The sequence below is a fragment of the Amblyomma maculatum genome, chromosome 11, assembly GCF_055883805.1.
Source record: "Amblyomma maculatum isolate TAMU_Amacu chromosome 11, ASM5588380v1, whole genome shotgun sequence".
NCBI classification, from domain to species: domain Eukaryota; kingdom Metazoa; phylum Arthropoda; class Arachnida; order Ixodida; family Ixodidae; genus Amblyomma; species Amblyomma maculatum.
Genome location: NC_139354.1, coordinates 143,607,609 through 143,624,510, shown reverse-complemented (window position 1 = coordinate 143,624,510; position 16,902 = coordinate 143,607,609). Strand labels below are relative to the sequence as shown.

General features: G+C 49.1%; 1 pseudogene; it reads right to left on the bottom strand.

Moving 5' to 3' along the window:
• Nucleotides 1-7,591: 7,591 nt before the first annotated feature.
• Nucleotides 7,592-10,505, bottom strand: LOC146175111 (uncharacterized; annotated as a pseudogene).
• Between the last annotated feature and the right edge of the window lie 6,397 nt (nucleotides 10,506-16,902).

Genomic DNA, 16,902 nt, shown 5'->3' with positions numbered 1-16,902 from the left:
CGGCGTTTGCACCTGAGAGTCTTCGGGCTATAGATATACAGTTCATATTTTTACGGAGAGCACGAGAGGCCCATTTCGGTCTCGTAGGACACCACGGTGTCCGCCGCCGCCTGCAACAGCTCCTCGATTCTCGCGTCACTCCCTGGGTGGCCCACAGGTTAACGTAACGTCATCCGCTTACATGCTGAATTTCACGTTTTCCACCATCTTCAGCTCTGCCGGGAGGTTTCATATGGCCACATTAAAGAGGAACGGGGACAGCACCGAACCCTGCGCGTACTTCTGCTTCCTAGTTTGGCGTTGGAGGATTCAATGTCCTGAAGCTTTACCGTTCTACCCAACAGAAAGTCTCTTACGTAGTCGTACGTCTTCTTTTTGACCCCCAATCCTTGGAGGCCAGAAAGAATCGCCGCGTGTTTTATGTTGTTGAAGGCCTTTGTCAGGTGTAGACCTAGTAGTCCGTCTCGTCCCTGGTTTCGCTTTCTATGATGTGTCTCACGCGAAGCATTACGTCCTTTGTGTGTGCACAGACAGGGCCGGAACCCAACCATTTTGTTCCGCGAAACGCGTTAGCGGCGTTTAGACTGCACGCTCTATAAATTTCTCGATACATGTTAGAGAGATTGGTCTTAAGTTTTCTAGTTTCGGGGTTTGTCTGGCTTCAGTATCAAAATTTCATTTGTCGTCTTCCACTGTTCTGGGATGCGGTCTCTGTCAAATGTGACGCGCATGTATTTAGTGAGCGTGCGGATGGAGTTATCGTCTCATTTTCGGAGAACCTTCTTTGTGATTCCGTCTTGGCCGGGAGCCGATTTTGTTTTTAGGCCTAATATTTCGGCGAGAGCCTCCGCCTCCGTGATCGGCGCGTCTGGGCCTCGTCTGATGGTCCTTCGTAATCCGGCAGTGGGAAGCTTTGCGTGTCGCCTACGTACATGTAAAGTAGTTTCGCCAAGAGTTCATTGCCCGTGGCATCGAATGCGTGTCTGGCTTTCGTCAGTGTTATGCCCGACTAGATTTTCGAATTTTCAGGATCAAGTAGATGTCTGAGAAAGCGCCACGTATTGGTAAGACTCATGTTCTTTTCATTCTCGTCGCACCTATTACACCAGTTTTTTTCGCAGTTTTACTCCGCAATATTCAATTTCTTTGTTATATCTTGCTCTCCTTCGTCTAAGGTTCCTGCTTCATATTTGCGACCGGAGACGCTTCTCCATGTTGCATTTCGCTTCCCACATATGAAGGAGGTTGCCGTCAATCATTACTGGCGCATCGTCCTCTCGTATAGTAGTGGTTGCTTTCTCGACTTGTTTCTTAAGCGTCTCCACTCATTTTTCTATGGTTTCGAATTCTTCCCATTCGCTATTTTGCCTCATTTGCGTAACCCTGTCCAACTTGGTGATTTTGGGCTCTCTGAAGCGATGTGTTTTGACTCCATTGCTAAGGGTGAGAGCCAGAACAAAGTGGTGCCTGCCGACATTTTGAGTGTGTTTTTCCAAACCGCGTCTCCCATGTTTTTCTCAAGGGTAAGGTCCGGGGTTATGTATGCACAGACGCTGTTTGCCATCCTGGACGGACAGCTAGGGTCCGTCAAGAGGGTGAGAACGAGCTGATGTATGTCCTACAATAGCTGTCTACACTTGGGGCCGCGTCTATTTTAGCCCCATTCTTGCGGGCGGCATTGAAATCTCTTACTGTTATAAGAGTATTGTTTCCTGCCGTTTTGATCGCTTTGCGGAAGAGGGCGTGGAAACGTACCTTTCTCTGCTGGGGGGTGCTGTACACGTTTCAGGTGAAGAGACTAGGCTCTTCCTTGCGACCAGTAATAATTTCGATGCACGCCAGTTGACCTCATGCGCGACTGCCGCTATGCTCCTTTTAGGTAGCGTGGAGACGCGGCATTTTTCTCCGCGGTTACCGTGGGACGTCTGATAGCCCCATAATTTGCGTAGATGATTTCCAGTTACCTGAAGGGCTATAGCCAAAGGTTTTACTTCGCTCAGCTCTAAGAGCTATTGCAAGAGCGCTGGCTTCCGTTGTAAGCCGCGGCAGTTCCACTGCCACACCGGAGATGTCTTCCTTTTACGGCGCCCTGCCGCAGCCGCTACACTTTTTATTCGTCGGATCCGGAGCGACGTCCTCTCGGTGTGCCATGCGGCCGCACGTGTGGCACACTTCATATTACGTCTTGTATGAGACCATAGCCTCCTTTATATACCCTATAGAGTATAAAGGAGGCTATGATAAGACACATGTTTGAGCGAAGGGAGATAAGTACATCGAGCGCGTCCGCTTGCGATCTTGGCAGAAGATTAATATGGTCTTGCAGTTTGCTCCTATTCTGCGAACACCGAGCACTGGAGGGTTTTCCTTTTTTCTGCGTATTCGCTCCAATAGCTCTTCGTTGGAACAGCTCAGCGGACGTCGTGCACGACTTCTTTGCGGCAATCTTTAGGTATAGCGGGATACTTCGATATTTTCTCTGCCGCAAACTACGTGCAAAGCTGCGTAGCTTCGTGTATGCCCTTCGCTAGTCGTGGCGATTAGTACAGATTGGCGCTTTATATTTGCCGAGGAGATGTCGTCCTGGGCGTCCTTGAGCTCGATGCCGGCGGCGCGGGCGATCGATTCAGCCAATTCAATGATTCCACCTGCTATTAGGCGGCTGACTCCACCCCGAAGACGTATTTATTTTGTCGGCGTCCTTTGGTATCTTCGCGGTCTGCTTTTCTACCGATTTTTCCGCTTGCTTCTTCCGATGGCTGCCTAGCGACATTAGTCCCTCGCTCTTCCTCAGCTCTTGTCGCAGCTCGCGTTTCCTCTTCGAGGAGCACTACGCGGCATTTCTTTTTGGTAACAAACCACGCATCCTTCATTAGCTCCGCGTGGTCGATAGTATATTCCTCCACCGGCTCAAACGTGTCGCACATGCTCTTCTTTGACTCCCGCCGCCGAGAGCGTCCATGTTCGTTAAGGCCTAAGGGTAGGCCTAGCTTTCCCGCGTGGACCGCCAAAAAAACGCAAATTATGTGCCTACCTCCAAAATTGTGTCCTTGGACTACACGTGTGTAGTCGAATCGAGCGGTATAATGCACGCCGTAGATAAAAACTTGGACTTGAACGGCTGAGTTCGACGGAGCTCATAGAACGCGCTCCCGCTCACTCCTGCTGCCTCGCCAGTGGTGGTGGTGGTGGTGACTATGGTTTATTTTTGGTTTGGGGTACTGGTCACGTATGTTAGCCATCTTTGTGGCATCACTCTTGGTGACCAGGGGAAAGGGGAAGTTATAATTAAGGGGATGTAGGGGAGGGGGAAGGTTAGTGATGCCACAGATGACGCCGCCATTGCCGCGCGATGCATTATAGGCCCCTGCAGGCCTACAGAAAAGAGCAGAGGCCGGTCTCCTCCAGATAAATCAGGAGGAGACGGTGAGCAGAAAGTTGGTTCCGAGCCGGGAAGAGCAATAGCCCTTCCGCATTAGCAGGGAGACCAAGGTTCCGGTAGCCAGTCAGACGCTTCTAGCGATGGCCAGTGGAGGCTTGATAGACAAGGAGCAAGTGCCCCAATGCGCCAGTGTTGCCGCAAGAGGGACAGGCTGGGCTGGGAGCTCGGCCGCAGGCATACATGAGGGACGGAGTCCACGTGCAGCCTATTAGTCTTAGGAGGAGGGATTTGTCCTTCCGTGAGAGTTTGTCACAGAGCCGTTGGAGATGTTCACCAGCGGCAATACGATGGTTAGGATGGAACAACCTTATTGACCTTCTCAAGAGGGGTCTTGAAAAGTCGAAAGGGGTGACATCCTCAGTGACCGGGGCACCGTTGTCGTGCGCCGCTTTGGCCAGGGCATCCGCCTCCTTATTGCCCCGGACTCCAGTATGTCCTGGAACCCAGTGAAGGGCCAGTTAATACCCCGAGTCCTGAAGGGCCTCGCCGTCTTGCCTCGTATATCTAGTATATGCATAAATCTCGTGACATCATGACCTGTCGTGACGATACATCGCGCACCCCTTGTCGAACACAACCAACATTTCATTGAAAGCATCAAAGTTCACTGGCGTTCCATAATTCGTTTACAGCAAAGGAAAGGCGTAGTATCTTCCACTCGTTGGATCCCGCTATCGTCCTCACGGTAGACCAGGGGATTATGAAGAGCATCTCACGATCCGGGGCGTGGCGCTTGGTTGGGGTTTTCACCCAGCTGTATAGGTAATTCCAAGCCAGCATTATCAGAAAGGGGAGACACAAGAAGTATGGGAGGAAGCAGAGAAGTGTAAAGGCGCCAACATATCCATTTTCTCGAGAGCTACAATGTGCAATCTTTTTTTCATCAGCAAACTATGGTACGTGTTGCAAGTGTTGCATTGTTCGTGGGTAAACTTGCAAAAGCTTCACAGGATTTTTGCTGTTGTCATTTGGGGGCGGAATGGGAACGTTGCAGCAGGATCAATCCGTCCCGGCGAGTAAAAGAAGGGAGTTTGGGGCTAGAGCATTTCTATTTACGCGAGGTGATCAGACGATTTTGTCTTTTTGCGACATTTCCGACCCGTTCTTGTGCACCGTCTGCCAAGTTAGGCTGCGGCGTCTGTTGTGTGAGTTCTTTGTGTCCACCGAAGTAGCAGCGTGTGGGATTCGTGGTTAATAAAGAGAGGGCATCAAGAGTGTCACATTTCCTTAAGCGCGTTTCTCTCTGGAATATTTGTTTGGTGTAAAGAGGAAACTGTTGTACCGCGACCTATGTGAAATTGTCTTCCCAGAACCCTTCTACAGGGCCTTATACAGTGGAGGCCCTTGTACATATGTATTAAAGAGAGTAAAGAAAATGCAAGTTCGGCTAGGAGCGAAGGCCTTTTTTAAATTACGTACGGGAACATTACCAGTAAAGAAGTTTTTGGAGGGAAGGGGCTTTTTTTGCCGTGGGGAGCACATTATTTATTCTGCACACAGCCAGAAGCAATCGATCATGTTTTTTTACATAGTTGGGAAAGTGTATATTTTTGAGATATTGCCGCGAAACCTTCAAAACTGTATTTGTTGTTTTTAGCAGCCGCCTGCATGCGGCCTTAAAACTCTGTGGCACGCGTATGAATTCTGTATTCTTTGTTAATGCTGGATGTCGCGAGATGCACCTTTATCAGTTTCTTTGTCGCGCAAGATGCGCCAAGATCTGTCTCGAAGATTCCGACCAGTCTCGTATGTTTCTACAATGTTCCATCTTGTGCTAGCAACAGTTTGCGATGTTATCTAGATGGTTAGGAGCAGCCTTTAAATTGAGGAGGAGGAATCAACATTCATTGTGCCCGAAATAACTCGGTGGTGCATGCAGGTATCCAGATGGGGTGGTTTCCTAGTTGCGGGCCCCTTATGTTTCCAGCAGCTCCTGGCCCCTGTCCGTCTGTGCGAGCTGGATGGATACGGCGGGGATGGATAACAAGGTCTCCCATCGCTCAAGGGGTTGGGGATTGGGGGTATTAACGTGAAGAGGATAAGGGAGGGGTCTTGAGTTTTGTGAATTCTGCAAAAACGAGCGGCGAGGTGCCTTTTTTTTGCAAAAAAGGACAGAGCATATCGTGTTCCGCAGAGTACATGCGGTTCATCACTACGGCATGCGCAAGCGATCTCACCTGCGCTCGACTCAGGATCGTCTATTGTTTCCTGGTGAGTTTGGTGTGCGGTTACTGCAGTCTGCACCTTTCCTATCGGTACATACGGATTATCTACCGAAACCTGGTAAACGGATGCGGTAGATCTTCCGGCTCGGTCTCGCACCGGATTGACATTTCTCGGGCATGGTAGTCTGCAATGGTGTTGCCTACTGCCTGCGAGTGAGCCGGGACCCACACAAGCTCTATGGCTCTTCCCGGAGGCTTGTACTTGCATAGAATGGCTCGGGCCGCGGATTGGATAACGCCTCTGTGGAAGCTTCTTTAGGCTGTCTTTGAGTCGGTGACCACGGTGTTCACACTCTGCTCTGCGAGTGCGAGGACCACGGCCGCTTCTTCGGCAACTGCGAGGTCTGTTGTCTTTATGGACGCGCTGACGATCAGCCTGTCTTTTGACGTAACCACCACCGCTGCACGGTCACTGTGTTTTCGGAGCGAGGCATCCGCGTAACTTCCAGTATCCGTGCTATGGCGTTGGCCTGCGCGGTGCGCCTCTCGTCGTCCTTGCAAGGCGTCATGTTCTGCGGAAAGGGTTTGGTCTGAAGGGTCGTCTTCCAGTCGTCCGGAAGGACTTCCTTGAGGGGTACTGGCACAATTTGTCATCCTATCTTGCGTAGGACGGCTCGTCCGTGTTTCGTGTGACTGAGCTGGATTCTCTTATTAGATAGGTGGGCTTCAATGAGCTCCTCCACTGTGTTGTGGGCCCCCATGTCTAGCAGTCTTTGCGTGGACGAATATATGGGTATTCCCAGTGCTTGCTTTGTTGCCTTACGAAGCATCGTGTTTAGGGTGCCCCTATTTGCCTTCGTCAGCTGTAGATAAGGGGCGGAGTAGGTAACCCGCGAGACGACGAACGCGCGCATCAGGCGCATGGAATCGTCCTCTTTGTGGCCTCGGTTTCTGTTAGATACTATTCTAATCATACTGAGTATGTGTTAGGTTGTAGTCTTGATCTTTGTGACGCCGGCATGTGCCTTCCCATCGGTCTGAAGTAGTAGGTCAAGGCTCCTAATCTGCTGTGTTGGCATGATGGCCGTTCCGTCGATGGTGACGATCACGTTTGGCGGCAGCTTTTTCTTGGATCTTCCCGGCTGGATCACAAGCAGCTCGGATTTCTGGGGAGCGCAGCTCAGTCCGCACGACTCTGCGTACTCGTGCACGGTTGTTGCAGCCTTCTGCAAGGCTTCCTCCATCCAGGCATCTGACCCGGCTTGAGCCGTCAACACCGGAATATCGCCGCCGTAGGAACCGTGGTCCACGCCTTCGATTTCCTTGAGTACACCGGGCAGGGCCTGAAGGGCCACATTGATGAGCAGGGGCGACAAGACAGATCCCTGTGGGGTGCCCCTAAAACCGAACTCTACAGGGTCTGACTTCTCCTTTATTCTGATGGTCACTGTTCAGTTTGACAGAAAATCTTTGATGTAGCCAATTGTCTTTCGGTCACACCTGGTCATATTCAGATTCCGCAACACGCTCGCGTGTGACACGTTATCAAATGCTCCCTTCAGGTCTAGGGCGAGTACCGCACGCGGCGCGTGCTTCGTGGCCGGCTTGACGACCAGTTCGTGAAAATGGATCATCACGTCTTGGGTGCTGAGAGGTCGCCTGGAGCCGTACTTCATCTCCGCCATCTGATCCGTTTCTTCGAGGTGCTTCGGCAGGCAGCGAAGGACCATGCGTTCTACACCTTCCCCGCGTAGGACGTCAGGGAGATGGGCCACATATTGTCTGTCGTGAGGGCCTTGCCCGGCTTTGGAATGAAGAAGACCTCGGCATCCTTCCATTCCTTCGGCAAGCGCGAGCTCTCCCAGGCTTCGTTGATGTGCCCTAGGAGCCCTCGGGCCGCTTTCGCGCTCATGTTACCGAGTAGTTTGTGTGTTAAGGCATCCCTGCCGGGTGCACTTCTATTGTTACTTTCATCTATCGCTGTTCACAGTTCCGTCATGGAATACGGCCGGTCCAACTCTTCGTTGTCGGGTCCTTCGTACCTCTCGGGCACCGGGTACTGCCCCTTCTCTGTCGTTAGGTACTTCGCCTTCAGGTCTTCCAGAAGCCTGAGGCCGTCTCCCTTGTACATGTTCAATACTTTTGGTAAAGTTGCAATTAGTCGCAGTTTTGCGACTCAGCGGGTCGATCAGATGCCTCAAGAGACACCACGTCCTCCGCGTCTAGAGCATTCCCTGCAGGCTGTCGTAGGTGTTCAGTCAATTCTTCCTGCATAGTTCGGCCACGTGCTCGGCGATATGTTTGCTCAAGACTACTATGCGCTAGGCCAGCTTTCTGTTGTGCCTCTGACGTTCTTGGAGGGTCTTCTTCTGGACCCTCGACCATTCGGTGTAGGTCTGCTGCGTTTCAACTTGTCCTGATTCTTCCTCAGACGCCTCTTCTTGTTCCTGGGTGAACTTTCTCATCTTATCACAATCGGTAATCCGCGTTGTCCCCAACACAACCCGATATTGGGAACCACTAATCGTGATCCCGATCACGTTGTGGTTATACCCCAGGTCCACTTCTTTACTTCTCCAGGAGACATCTAGCGTGCCCTATAACCACGAAAGGTCTGGTGTGATGTCCCTCGCGGCACTGCTGCCTCTTCTAGTAGTTACGTCCGGCTCGTTCAGGAGGGCAATCTCGTGATCCTCCAATGCTTTGGCGAATGCTTTTCCTCTTTTTGACTGGAACTTACAGCCCCACGTTGTGTGAGGGGTGCTAAAGTCGCCGACGATCTGGAGCGGCCTGGTCCCCGCCAGCCCTTTTACCTGGCTCGCGATGCAGTGAAATTCGTGCTGCCTTTGTGACGGCCGACAGTACGCGCTCATTACAATAAATTGTCCGCGTTGCCAATTTCTCTTGCATGAATTTCGACCAGCATGTGCTCGCACCCACCCTGCGCCGTAACATGTTGAGTTGCCGCCACGTTACTGCGAGCGAGCACCGCCGTTTCATTCTCTGTGGGGTCCGTGTAAGTGGCGTACCCCGGAAGTCTTGGTTTCCCGTTAGTGTCCTCTAGAGCAATTGCATCGGGCTTGTTGTCTTGGCCGTCAATGTGCAACATTAGTTCCACTTCTTTGTTCCGAATTCCACGGCAGTTTCATTGGTAAATTACGGTGGTGTCCCCCCCTGTCTTCTTCTGTTTCTTACTTGGCTCCTGCATCATCATTTCCGGGCGTTTCAAGTCGATTGCGCCTTTTCGCGATTGCGTTTATTTTTTGGCCCGCTCCTTTTTCAGGGACGCGAGGCGGTTACTCACCGATGTTGAGGCTACTTTTAGCGCTTAAAGTTTTTGCTTCACCGATGGCATCTGAGGCTGACTCGACAGCTTTAAGTCGGTCATCTATTTTGCTTAGCCTTTCGTTAATTTGGGATATTGCGGCCAAAATAGCCATCAGCTTTCCTTCTCACGGGATCTATGTCGTTACTGTGATCGCGGTCTTTGCGTTCGCCGCTTCCTCTCCGCTCGCGGAGTTCTCTTCGGCTTCCATCGCGTCTACATTGTTTGCTGCAAGTTGCGTGGCCTCAACGTCTCCCGCTGTAAGCCCTGTTGTCTTGGGGTCCTGCATTTGCCAAGCTTCCGTTACTCGTTAGCGCTTCGATCTTATTCATGAGCGCCTGTATTTGGGTGTTCTGCTCCTAAATCTGAGCGTTTTGGCACTCTATGAACCTTTTACGCTCTATCACTTCGCTACTGTCCTTTTTCGTATTCGCTTGTGAGTTAGGCGTTGGCAATGCTGAAATGGCGGCTAGTTGGTTTTCCATCATCATGTAGGCGCGCTGAACTTAAATTCGAGACAATATATTAACACAAAACAAGACTGGTACCTGGCGGGGGTGAGGGGTGGGAATTCGGTATCGCTGGTTAGAGCGACGGGAGACCTGTTGGTCCAGCCCACCTTTTTCTGGGCGATCCCTCGGTGTCCGGTTGTCTCTGGCGAATGTTGTTGTTGACAACCACTGTTGTTGCTATTGCGGCCCGGTGTGTGTGACCGGTCCCGTTGTTTGGAGGCGCTGCGGTGTGGTCCGCCTCCAGGACCTCTCTCGTCTCGGTTCCTTCTCCCGGCGTCTTCTTCCTCTGCTCGGTGCTGTTCCCAGCGCACAATGTACGGTGTCTTGAAGCGGGCTTTGCAGGCCTTCTCCGCGGTCAGGTGTTTGCCTCTACACAGGCCACACTTCGGGACGCATTCGTGATCTTCGGCTGGGGTGGATATTCCGCACCGTCGACAGATCGTGTTCGTAGGATCCGGGCACACGTCCATTCTGTGGCCCACTCTTCTACACGCATAGCATACGTCGATTTGTTTCCTATGTAACGTTCACTCCGTGAGCAGGTTGCCGTATCTCACGTATTTGGGTACTTTATGCCCTTCGAAAGCAATGACGACTGATCGGGTCTTACCGATCCGGTTTGCCTGTAGGGCCGTTGGGTTATGTTTGTGCACAACATTGCCCTGAATATCCTGGGCCGTATCCTCGAGCGTGATGCCCCTGATGACGCCCTTCACAGTGCCTTGGGGGGGCCGCTTCGTAGGTAATTCGTGTGCCATGCCGCATATGTCCATCTTTCCAACTGTAGTGTATAGGTCGGCGTTCTCTCTCTTGGAGGTGCTCACCATAATGATATTCTGCTGGAGGTTAGGGCACACGACGTCTTCTTTTGCTTCATTGGCGGGGATCTGTGCCGCCTCCACAATTGCACTACTTAGTTCAACGCGGGTCAGGTCGCTCACGTGGAGCCCACCTCTTGGTCGTAATACGATCTTTATGCCGCCGTGCGGCAAGTCTGGCATGCGCGCGCCCTTCAACAATTTGCCCCTGTTTATACGTTTCACCCTGAAGAAAACCAACATGACAAAACAGTGCAGCGCAGGGCGGTGGAGTACTAGGATAGGGAGGAATTATCGCAGTCGCAACCGATAAGGTGAAAGGACAACGCATACCGCATCGTTTTTTAAGTTATAAAGTTTTTGTCGATAAGTTATACACACAGACTTATGCATAATGTTTAAAAGGGTTAGGAAGCACAGCGAGTGGAAGGCTGCGAGGAAAACTATTCTCTCTGCACGCTGCTTAATGAAAGGAACAACTTGCAAATTTAATAGAGAGATAGTTGAGCTGGAGCATTTTCTGGATGCAATGATACTGTTCTCTAATGCAGCGGCCAGCGATGCTGGTGTGTTCATGTTGGCCGTTCTCCTAAAATTATTTCCGCCCATAGTTTTTTTGTGTGTGTCATTCCAGGTAAAACAGCTGTTCTCTGCACCAAAATACTGCCAAGGGACCATTACACCTATTACAATACGAACTATAGATTAAAATTGACCCAGTTTTACCATCAAAAGGTTTCTAATTGGACTAGTTGGTGACTGACATGTTCAAACATCGTTTCGCTTTTGAAAACATGCGTAGAAAAAGATACGAGATAAATGATCATTCTGAATTTTTATCACGTCTAGCCTATCCCTACTGAAAAAGACCCATATGATTTTCATATAGGCCACATATGAATTCTTATAGGCCACATATGAATTCATATAGGCCACATATCGATTCATATGGGGTCAAATTCACACCATATGGGGCATATAGGACTAGGCGCCGTTTATATGGGCAAGTGGTATGAGGCCATATGTGCCCCATATTGTGCCCATATTGTGCCCATATTGTGCCCATATCCATATGCATTGCAGGACATATGGATCATATGGGCACTGGGCATATGGGTGCAGAGTTCATATGGGCGCCCATATATCAACCAAACTTTGATTGTCAATGGTTCATTTGTCGTATTATGTTGAAAATGTACATCACCTGGGCATCCATATGTAAACAACACAGTACCTTTAACTATGCCAAGATGTCGAAATCACTCAACTCTTATCAAAACATATATACTACACAGTGAAGGTACAATTTATCACTCCCCACCAGGGCGCTGTTACATAAAGAAAAAGTGAAGCAATTATTAATGAAGTATATAGTTACAGGCGCGACTGCTTAATCGTACAATACTAAATTGCATTCTTGAATAGAGGGTGGTTTTGGATGCTTGACAATGGCCAAATGTAGTTACATTCTGCTTATGTGCATGGAACAATTAAATGGCTTGAAGGAAGCTGTTCATTTGATGTAATAAAGTAGATCATTGCACTTTATGTGCCATCATCACAAAAATGTACATAACAAAATTTCAATAATCCAATTCCTTTCTCAGATCAAGAGAAATATTCGGTTTCCACAACGACACGTAATCATTGAAAGCAGAAAAAAGAAAGATCAGCCTCCCCCTCCCCACTCACAAATTTTATCGTGTTGTCATGCACCGCCAGCTTGTCCATCTCCCATCGCCTTCATCCCCTGCATACCACGCTGCTTCCTTCGTTTTGCCTATTTATTTTTTTCGTTCGAGGTCAGTACCCATGCTGCAGCTGCTTAATTGTTAAAGCCCTCCCCAACGCTCTCCCCTAGCTCGCATCCGATGCTCTCTAAACTTGAAACTTCTGGTGGTTTATTTTTTTTTTATTTTTTTTTTAATTCCCAGAAACGCGATGATTGGGAGACGGCTTGACATCTGTACCGGTGACGAAGGACTTGTTGAGAAGAGGCAAGGAGGGACGAATACAGGAAAGGGGAAGTGGGTTTAAAGGGGTAGGAAAAGGGGGGGAGGGGAGAGGTTTAAAAGCCTATTTGAGTCATGAGTCAAGGTGCCGGCAGGTACAGGCAGGTACAGGTGTGCGGTAGCAACGGTGCTCGCTGGGGACATTGAAATCAACCCCCCCCCTCCCCCCCCATTTTTAGTGTTGTGCAGGTACCGCCAGCTTGTCCCTCTCCCATCGCCTTCAACCCCTGCATACGATGCTGCTACCTTCGTTTTGCCTGTCTTTTTTTCTCGTTCGAGGTCAGTTCCTTTGCTGCAGCTGCTTAATTGTTAAAGCCCTCCCCACCACTCCCCCCTCGCTCGCATCTGCTCTCTAAACTTGAGACTTCTCCAACCATCACTTCTTAAATTCCTACTGCTCGACTCCAGCGCGGGTGACGCAGGGCTTGTTGAGAAGAGGCAAGGAGGGACGAATAAAGAAGAAGAGGGCGAGTAAGGTTTAAAGGGGTAGGAAGGGGAGGGGGGGAGATTTAAAAAGCCTATATTGAGTCAAGGTGCCGGCAGGTTCAGGTGTGCGGTAGCAGCTGTGCTCGCTGGAGTCATCTTTTTTTTTTTTTTTCTGCGTTGTGGCTAGCTGGTACGGTTCACGTGGTTCGGGGTCATCTAACTGAAGAAGTCGCTTTTTTCCGATACTTGGTCTCGGTCTCCAGGACGGATGTTTCTTGGAAGCTTTTTTTTTTATTTTTGTCGGAGTCTTCGGAATGTTCGGTTATGGTGTTGCTACTTTTTAAGAAATTCCTTATATACCATTTTTACGTTGCCGCATATTTTTTAGGCACTTGTTTGCCAGTTTGCAGTTGAGGACTAGTATACATGCAGTGTAGACCGCTTATAGCGTAGGTCGCGGGACCTCGAACGCTGCACTGAAAGCGATACTGCACTTTTTGACCTGAAGCTACACACGCATCTCATTAATAAATGAACAAAACGCAACGCACAACGCAAAACAAACGCAACGCAACGCAAACGCATGTCCTCTGAACACAGATTAGTTTCAGCAAACCGCACGCAGCGCGCGACTGCGTAAATTACCGCGACCGCCGCGCGCGGTACTGTGTATGCTCTAACGCAAGCTCAGTTTCGCAAAGGCGGTGGTGCTAACCTTAGCAGCCACAAACGCAGTGGGCTAAAGCATCCTTGTCTCTTTCAATTCAAACAAATAATATGAGGAGTCGCGGAACAAGGCCTTTTAGTTGGAACACAAGCTGTGCGGTGAGGGTGATAGAGGAATCCTCATTTAGTGTTTAGTGCACTGTTGTGGCCCCCCACGACATGTTACCTCCTTCACAATAAGCGGTTACGTAATAAGTGGTATCCACTGTATTTTGTAAACAATGGCTTGAAGTCTTTCTCTAGATAGTCTTTGGGAACATATAACCGGCTACGCAATGTTTTTGTTACTCCTTTCTTTCTTTTAGCATACGGGGCGGCGGCACCATCATTATCGTTACTCATTAAAGTTTGCTCTGCCGCCCCATAAATAATGCACCAAACTTTTGAACTGAATCACGTTCACTCTGGAGCTTTTAGCCTAACCGCTATTTTCTGCTGCTTTTACCGGCTCTCACACGCGGCAGCTTCGTTTGCAGCGGAATTCCACAATATGCTTCATCCTATAAACCACATCATATCTGTACACCTTCATTTTATTCAATGACTTTAACTTTCCTTCGATATCATGGAATAATATCTTGTCGCAACACTAAGTGAACAGAACATCGAAAGTTCTTGCCTCACATTCGGTTTATCTCAACACGTCACCTCCTAGGCTTGACGAAAGGAGGAAGCTGATCAGACATAGCCTTTCTTCAGTTTTTTTTTCCAACTTGACGGCAATGCAATTATTTGGAAAAACTCGTATCATCGGTATTTGCAGATACATGTGCACAAAACATAACGGAATGTCCTATTGACAGACTCTCCGTCTTGTACTTGTTCAACTGTACATTTTTGTTTTTTGTTTTGCAAACCTATGCTATGATATGATGCATTCTTTTTATCGTATTGTTGTACCAACCTCCACTGCAGCATGGATACTCTTAATAATTCGTGAATGAAATAACTGGATTTATTTTATTTGAGCTTGGAAGTAGGCCAGCGCCGCATCATTTCCAATGCCATGAAAGGGATTGCGAATTTGCGATCCAAGGGATTTATTTTGCATTGCAAGGAATGTCTCCTCCAGAGCACCCAGTGGGCTTCTCCCTCACCGTTTGTATATATGGCAATTAAAGTTTCTACCATCACCATGTTTCTTTCCTCGCGTCTCCCGGGTTAGGAAAAACTTGTCCGAGCTCTCCGCTTTTTCTTTTCCTCCCTCACTTTTTCGCCGCGTTCTGTCATTCTCTCCACATCTAGTAACTTGCTGCGCTTTCTTGTTTTTCCTCCTCCTACGCCTCCTCCTACGCTGCTCCGCAGTCCCCCGTGCTCTCTCCACATAGCTCACGCCGAAACGAGTTTTCGCTCTCCGTTAGGAAAAAACTTCGCTCTCCGCTTTTTTTTTCTTCACTCTCGCCTTTCCGCCGCATTCTTATATTCTCTCTCCAGTCTTCTTCCTCCTTTCTCCTCCTCCGCGGCTTGCTCCCGCCGGAACTTTTGTTGGTGTAGTGTTACTGCTGCTGGCGCGCGTCCATTTATACCCACGCAGTGTGCTTCGCCGGTGCCTCTGCTGCTTGTGTTGTGAGAGAAGGGAGGACAGCATACAAGATGGGTATAAAGCTATAGTGGATGTCTCCTTAAAGATTTTAACCCGGTCACATGCGCTGACTCTGCTAAATGCAAGAGAATCTACTGGAAGGAGACGTTCAACGGTGAGGTACAAGAATCCTGCCCCCCCGGCGACGTTCTGCTTCTTGGATGTAAGTCTGCATGTGTTATAAGTATATTGCAATACTGTTTGTCTCGATCGTACTATTACTGCCTGCTGATGTAGCTTCTGTGTAAGTTTGCGGCTCTTATATTATTGTTCGGCAAAAGGTGATGGAGGCGTTGAATAGATTTTGATCGGTGTCGGCCCGCCGTCAACGCTGTGTGTACGGTCAAACACAACCACGCATACGCACCAAAGTACTTACCAATAACGGAAACCTAGTAAGTATGCTCAGAGTAATTGCCTCCCCCCCCTCCCCCCCCCCAAATCCTTCTTGAATAAGGGAATAACGGACAGCGAGTACGCATAATCACAGTAATTGCCGCATTCCCCGCCCTTTTATTGGAGCATTCCTGCGTGTGCGCATTCGCGCACGGGCATGAGCGGGCTTTTCATGAGGGCTTGAATAGTGTGATAAAAGAACGTGCTCAGTGTACTATGGAACTGCTTGCACGTAATTATTTAACTTGCAGCACTCCGCTGCACTGTGCGTGCGCGGCATATTATAATCGGCGCATACAGCATATCGGCAATGTGGAAGTCGCATACAGTTCGACGTGCTGATGGCCGTGGAAACATATTTAGGCATTTTTGCTGTCCCGGACGGTGACACGAGCCGCGTGCGTCTTCTCGCAAGCAAACGTTTACGTTGCACGGGCGGCGGAGCTTGCCGACTAGAAGTGCGGCCAGCTAGTTTATCTGCTCATTATTTATACTCATATTATCTGACGCTGACCACTGAAAACGTAATAGAATGTGTACATACATTCCATATTCCATTGCAAAGTGCTGTGTAACGTGTCCTTTAGTTAGCAATAAGTTTAGCTCCCATAAATTTCTCTCTCTGCATGCCACATAGGCTAGCACAATTAGGACACAAATGACAAAAAGGGACCTGCATCTGTTGCGCATTTATTTGTTGCCATTAAAATTTATCCAACCGCGGTCACATTCAGTGTGGTCGTCTGCTACAGCATGTCTTCAATATTTAAGGAAGGACAGGCTTTTAGAAAATACAGATATCTTACAGGATGGACGAACGAGGACAATATGTATGTGGGAAAGCAGGAACAGTATTTAACTGAAAGGGAAGAGACATGTCAGAGTAATGAAGCATAGAGCAACATGAAAATACAATGGGTAAGAGGTGCTGAGAGGTATCAGAAAAGGAGTATTGGCACCAGGGATCACTTTCAGAAGGGGAGAGTTGTTCCTGAAGTCGGACCAGCGCTGCTAGAAATAAACCACTGATGCGGCAGTACAGGGTGACATAAAGCGGAGATCATTGAAAGCTTGAGAAGCATAGAATAAATGCTGATAAGAAGGATGGGTATGGAGAATGGGTAAAACCGACGGGCAACGAAGGTATTAACTAAATATTTGTAGAGGAAGAGTGCGGACTTGCAGTGGAGGAAGAGAACTAGAAAACTGACCATTAAGTGTACAGGATTCCAGAAAAGCATATATTGAGCATATTGAATCAGTGGTCAAAAATGTAGGGGAGAGTAATGTAAACTTAATGGGGAAAAAAGGCAATTGTTGGGATATGTACAGAGCTTGCACTTGGGCCACAGTGGCTGCCATTCCAGTATGCAGGCAAAGTGTAACACGTCAGGAGGCATGGCGTACGCGTATAATCAACTTATTGGTCCCTAGCTGCTTCTTCCTGCCCAATCGAAGCTGCTGTAGTACTTCAATGCTTCTGGCTTACAACAGTGTG